Genomic DNA, 7,568 nt, shown 5'->3' with positions numbered 1-7,568 from the left:
CACTTTATTTTATCATTTTTTAAACACATGTATTGTTGAGAGTTTTAAAAAATGGGGTTTAGGGTTTATTTTTGGATCATGCATTTCTTTTTCTTTTTTTTTTTAGTTTAAGCAATCATTTTAAAAATTTGTGCATGTGACATTTCTAGTTAAGTCATTTTTACTCTAAGACTTTTGGTAAAAATAAATAAATAAAATAAAATAAAAACACTTATGTGTTTTGACACTTTTTTTATTAAATGTATTTTTACGTACAAGTTTATTTGATTTCTTACATGATAAAAGTGACTTTATTAATGTTAAATTACTATAAAGAACGACTATAAAATACTATGAATTAATAAAAGACATCGAGAATTCAACATTTTGATGGAACTTACGTACTTTTGTATCAACAAAGTTGTTTTAATTGACAATTTTGTGCGGCAACTTAAATATAAACATTTATTAATGTTTTATATGTATTTTTAAATTAATAGTTATTTTTAAACGTTAAATTAAGGTTTTATTGTTGATTTTATGTCACAAGCGTCAACAAAACAAAAAACTCGTGTGTCAATAAACCCTAAATTTGTAGTTATCATAATTTAAAATAATGGTCATCAGATCGTTGGTGGAGTGGCTGTCGTCGGTGTTTGCCGTCAACAACGGTGGTTGGATGTTGCCATAGTTGGCCGTAGATGGTGATTGTCGGAGTTGGCCGTCGAAGATGTTTTCCTGAGTTGGTCGTCGAAGGTGGTCAACAGAGTTGGTTGTCGAAGGTGGTCGCCGAAGTTGGTTGTTGGAGGTGGTCATCGAAGTTGAGTAGTGAGGCATCGATGGTGATGAGAGCTTAGTACATTGTTGATGGATATGGTATAAAATGTCGGTGATATACAAAGTTTGCCTCCCAAACAATGAGTCGAGTTCATATCTCATCTCATCTCATCTCATCTCCTCACCCCAAACACCCTCCGAATAATATCTAAAATCAAAGGTATATCAATTCTATGACCGATAAATCAAAGGTTTTATCTAGTTTTGAAGGTTGTTTGGAATATGAAGAAAAAAGAGCTTATTAGGAACATGTTATTTGTATAGATGAATATGTGAACTATGTATTTGTTCCCTACTTAGAAAGTCATATCATTGTTTGGATTTTTTTTTTTCTTTTTTTCATTCTGTTTGAGAAAAAAGAGCTTTTTTTTTCAATGTTACAAGTTGTATTTTCTTTTTTGTTTGCACAATAGTTGCTTTAGTATATTGTGAATTTGTGGGTAACATTTGCTTTCTAATTAGTTCTTTGTGTTTTATTATAATTAATCATTTTTATTTATATATCTTTCTTAATTACAAACAGTTCGGTTTCATTGTTGATCTTTAAAACGAGTAAACAAGCGAAAAAAAAAAAGTAAATAACAAAACAAATAGACTCGTAAGGAAAGTAGAGTCTAATAAGCTTAGAAGTTTCAAAATCCAAAAACTAAATCCTCATTTGATAATAAATAAATTTTAGCTTTTGATTTTTGAAAGTTAAACTTATAAAGATTCCATATTCCTTTGGATTGTTTGTTTTATTTTTTCATTTTCAAGAATATTTTCAAAATAACCTAAGCTAAGTTTTGAAATCTTCTTTATATATATAAATAAAGGCTTTTAAAAACTTAAAAACCAAAACCAAAATAAAACAATTTAGAAAACAAAGTGAATTTATGCTTCATGGAATTATATAACCTTTCAATTTTCTGTCTAATAGTGTGAACTAATTTTAAAATGTTTAGTAGGCAAAGAACATGTATAAAATTAGTAGTTCAATGTTCTATTAGATGGTCACTTTTAAACTTCAATTTTTTTTAATACAAATTAAAATTAAAATTTTACGAACAAGCTCAACTGTTTTTAAAGATTAGAGGCTTGTGACACAATAAGAGTTCAAGCCCTTTTTTATAACCATATATTTTGATTTTTTAAAAATTAAATCTATAAATAATACAAACATTTACATTTATTGGTTATTTTATTTTTTTTTTCTAAATTTTAAGAGTGTTTTCAAAATTAACGCTTGAATTCTTAGACAAATTTTAAAAGCAAAATTAAGATTTAAATTTTTTTTTTTTTTTTTATTTGTCAAACTTGACTTGGCTTTTTAAAACACTTCTCTGCAAAGCAGATAACAAAGTGAAAGTAGTATTTATAATGATATGTTTGAGAGTGATTTTGAAATGATAAAATCATTTTATTAGATTTTAAATCACTTTGAATTATACTTTTAATAACTCAAAATAAATTCAATATTTAATTTTACACTTTTAAATATATTTTTCATATTATTAAAATTAAGTTTAGATTAATAAAAGAATTTTCTGAATGATTTTGAACATGAGAAAAATAATTTAAACCATTTTAGAATCATTCCCAAACATGCCACATAAACTTAATTTTATAAAATCAAATGGTTATCAAGGACCATAATTTTTAAAAAACATTTTTGAATTTGGATAATAATTCAAATGATTCCTAGAGAAAGATACAAAATATTGTAAACAAATAGTGAAAAAAAGACAAGCATAATTTTTTAAAAACTAAATAGCTATCAAACAACGACTTAAAAATTATATTTATAATTCAAACTTTAAATAAAAAATTAATATAATGGTGATAGATCCAAAGACCAGGTTCAGCCTGAGTATAAAGTTCAAGTAATTCAAGTCATAAGTTTTAATTCACACCCTTGCATTGTTGAACTAGGAAAGTAGAACAAAGAATTTAGGATAAAAAAGGTTAAATTACAAATTTGGTCTCCATAATTTTAAAAAGTTAGAATATAGTCTCTAAAGTTTGATAAAACCTCTTAAATGTTCCCTATAAAGGGACTATTCACAAAATTTTTATAAAAATGTAGGAACTAAGACTTTCTTCAAATTAACCTAAAAAATCCTAACATATAATTTGACCATAGGAGTTTTTGGTTTAATCCCTCCAAGTTACTTTGAAATTGTTCACACTCCATAATACATATATACGTCGAGATCAAGAACATCTCAATTCTTCAACTCTCTCTCCTAAGTTTTTTTTTTAATCTAAGGAATTTCACTAATTTTATGATAGAAATTCGTTGTTTGGTAAGTTATGTTCATATAACTATGGAGTTTATATATCCGCAGAGTTCATATGTCTATATTTTAGTTTTTAGGGTGCTAAGTTCATATTTTAGAGATATTCGGTGCAATTTTTTTTTTTTTTAAATTTTTACATAGATAATTTGTTTTTATGATGATTGCTTTTGTTTGAAAACTTTTTTTATTCAATAGTTCTATATATATATATTTAATAAACTATAAACTGCACTTTATTTTATTGTCTTTTAAGCACATATGTATTGTTGGGAGTTTTAGAAAATGGGGTTTAGGGTTTACTTTTGGATCATGCATTTTATTTGTTTTAAGTTTAAGCAATCATTTTATAAATTTGTGCATGTGACGTTTCTAGTTAAGTTATTTTTATTTTAAGACTTTTGATAAAAAAAAATTAAAATAAAAACACTTATGTGTCTGACAATTTTTTCCCAAATGTATTTTTACATACAAGTTTATTTGATTTCTTACATGATAAAAGTGACTTTATTAATGTTAAATTACTATAATGAACGACTATAAAATACTATGAACTAATAAAAAAGATCGAGAATTCAACGTTTTGACGGAACTTACGTATTTTTATATCAACAAAGGTGTTTTAATTGACAATTTTGTGTGTCAATTTAAATATAAACATTTATCAATGTTATAGATATATTATTCAATTAATAGTTATTTTTAAACGTTAAATTAAGGTTTTATTGATGATTTTATGTCATAAGCTTCAACAAAACAAAAAACTCGTGTGTCAACAAACCCTAAATTTGTAGTTATCATAATTTAAAATAATGGTTGTCAGATTGTTGGTGGAATGGCTGCGGTCGGTGTTTGCCGTCAATAGTGGTGGTTGGATATTCAATATCTATTAAATTTCTAACATAAATACAATATTTTATGACAGTGCTGCCATGACAAATCAAATGAAATTAGAATTTTCTCCCTTGATATTAACGGCAATAATTATTTTTCATGGGTACTTGATGCCGAAATCCACCTGGACGCTATGAATCTTGGGGAGACTATTAAAGATGAAAATACGACATCTAGTCCAGAAAAAGCAAAAGCTATGATTTTTCTTCATCATCATCTCCACAAGGGATTGAAAATGGAGTATTTTACAATAAAAGATCCCCATATCTTGTGAAAAAAAATTAAAGAGAGGTGTGATCATAAAAAAACAGTTATTCTTCCTAAAACTCGTTATAAGTGGATGCAATTGAGTGGATGCACTTGAGGCTATAAGATTTCAAATCAGTAAGTGATTACAACTCCGCATTATTTAAAATCAGTTGAAATTGTTGTTATGTGGAGAGAAAATTACTGATGTTGATATGTTAGAAAAGACATTTTCTACATTTCATGTCTCGAATATGCTCCTGCAACAACAATATCGAGAGAAAGGTTTTAAAAACTATTTTGAACTAATTTCATGTCTTCTCGTGGCCCAAAAAAATAATGAGTTGTTGATGAAGAACCACAAATCTCGACCAATTGGAACAACACCATTCCTTAAGGTGAATGTTGTGAATGTTAATAATCAGTCGATATCATGGTTGTGGTCGTGGTTGAGGTCATGGTCGTGGTAGAGGAAGAAATAATTATTATTTTCGTTGTGGTTGTTCTAATCATTTAAATTTCAAAAGAATCACATAAAATGATGATCTCGAATGAAAAGCTCCACAAGATAAAAGTTCAAAGAGTATTGAAAATAAATATTTCCAATGCGGAATGACTGGGCATTGGTGACGTACCTGTCGTACATCAAAACACTTAGTTGACCTCTATCAAGCCTCCCTGAAGAAAAAAGAGAAAAATGTGGAAGCAAATTTTGCATACCAAGGTAATGACATATTTGACCCATTCGATATGACAAACTTGGATATCGCGGACTTCTTTGAATCTTCTGAAGAGAAGATTGGCATAGTTGGTAGAACATCAAGTGTTTCTTTTAACTTTGAGAATATCCAGACTTAATATTGTTGTTTTCTTTTATCTAATCTTCATGTTTTTTTAGTAACTTTTATATATTTTAAATGTTGTTTTTCTTATTGTAATTATTTTCTTTTGATGAAGAAACATGGATCATTTTCATATGTTGGGTGTTTAAAAATGAGCAAAGCAGATCTATCTCTAGAAGACAGTGCAAGTACACAGAATACTTACAAATAAAAAAAAATACTTTTTCAAATTGACAATGCTGAAAGAAAAAATAAAAACAATATCAGGTCCAACAAACTTGATCGAAGGTTTTGGGAAAGCAAATATTATTTTGCTTAAAGGAACAAAATTTACAATTGACAATGCATTATTCTCTAAGTCAATCAAAGAGAAATCTTCTAAGTTTTAAAGATATATGTTGCAATGGTTATCACATTGAGACTGATAGTAAGAATAGTGTGGAATATCTATATATCATATCCACTGTCTCAAATGAAAAACGTATATTGGAAGAGTTGTCTTGTAACAACCCAGATTTGTACGCATACAGAAAATTAAATGTCAAATATTAAGCAGGACGGAATTTTATTTAAAGGGATGAAAATTTAGAATGGGAAAAAAATAGGAAATTTATTCATTATCCAAAAATAATGAATAAAGGAGCAAAATAAGGGAGAATTAATTGGAAGTTGGACGCTAGCTAATTCAGGAGACAATAGGCAGTAGATAACTTTTTGTTTGAACACTGCTCATTAGAAGAATTGGAGGTGAATAAATTGCCCATATACTCTTAAATTTGAAAGAGTTAAAAAGGGTAAGTGGAATCCACAAGCAGTGAAGGCAACCCACGCGTGAAAACTAGCGAGATTGGAGAGAACATTGGAGAGAGCGAGAGTAAAGAGAGCGAGATTCTCAGCGAGACAGTAGGAGAGAGTGGGAGCAAGAGCGAGAGTGAGAGCGAGAGCGAGACCAGTGACAACAAGAGTCGCGAGAGCCAAACCAACGAGAAAACTGGAGAGAGCGAGATTTTAAGAACAGAAAAAGCGAGATTTGGATAGAAGCATGGATTATGCGTTGAATTTGGCCACGATCTTGTAGATTATACATGGAAAAACCCTAAAATTGAATACAAACAAAGAATGATGACATAAGGGCAAACGTTAGCCAAGATTAGGTGTCTTATTGAGAGGAATCCTTAAACTCTAAGTAATTTTAAAGAAGCCACCTGTAGGATGATTTGTCACACTGAGAAGAGCTGAAAACTACTATAAATAGGACCTTTTGCCTGAAGATTAACCCATTCTCAGAAAAATCTCAGTAACAAAGAATCGTGTGAAATAGTAAGTGTGAGTGAGGAAGTTCTGGGAGGCTAAAAGAGAAAAGCGCGGATAAGGTGTTGCCCAAATTTCCTTCCAGTTTAAAAAGGGAAAGCTCTACTAATCAAATCATAAAGAATAATAAGGAATAACTAGATCACAGTAAGTAGTTTATCTCACCCTCTCTTTAGATGTTCTATGGTTGTGTACCTTTATCATGTTGCATGATTATGTTAATTGTTATATTGCATTACATGTTTAGAACACGTTTCTCTACAAGGGACCCCATTTATTATGTTTGTTCACGATTACGTTAAAATCAAGTTTTAATTAGGTGTAAGTTATGCTTCCAGTCTAATCTTACGTTTATGTTGGATACGACTCTGGCCTTACTTACTGCATGACCCGCTAATCATCAGATGGGTTAGTTTCCACTTAAGTCCTCATCTTCCTATCATGGTGGAGAAATTTATGCTTCCAAGGCTGGCAGGGCATGTATGGTTGCACCCCTCTAGGCCTAATCTTACGTTATGTTTATGCTAGGGACTAGCAGGGTATGTATGGTTGCACCGCTCTAGTCCAATATTACGTTTATGCTAATGGTTGATGTTGGATGCGACTCTAGCCCTACTGACTGCATGACCCGCTAATCATCAGATGGGTTAGTTTTCGCTTAGGTCCTCATCTTCCCATCGGGGCGGAGAGATTTATGTTGGAAGCATAATCGACCACCACATGTTATTATACGTTTTCGATCCCAACCATATGTTTCCATGACATGTTGCTTGTGATTGTTCATTTGGTCACTACCCTACGTGAGAACTACTTACTGGGTATATTATATACTCATCCTATATTTTTACAGACTTTGTAGGTAAGGACACAGCATAGGTAGCAGAATGGACGTCGCTCAAATGGCCAACCATCAAACTCACTATTATAGACACATGCATTTTGTACCACCACGCTAATGTTTTATGGATCCTGGTGTTTTGATAAATGAACTTTTTATATAGTTTTTCAATCTTATTAATAAAATCTAGATATGTTCTTTTAAATTTGCACCAAAACTCATCTCATGATAAAAGAGTCTAAGTATGCATATCGTAGCGGTCAGATCATAATGTGTAAGGATCCGGTCGTTACAGTTTTGTATCAGAGCTTTGGGCCAAATAGGCTCTATTGCATTAGAAGAGTC

The sequence above is a fragment of the Benincasa hispida genome, unplaced genomic scaffold (genome assembly GCF_027475165.1).
Source record: "Benincasa hispida cultivar pf3 unplaced genomic scaffold, pf3_genome.v1.1 HicScf1848, whole genome shotgun sequence".
In the NCBI taxonomy this organism is placed as follows: Eukaryota; Viridiplantae; Streptophyta; class Magnoliopsida; order Cucurbitales; family Cucurbitaceae; genus Benincasa; species Benincasa hispida.
This window is presented reverse-complemented; position numbering follows the sequence as displayed.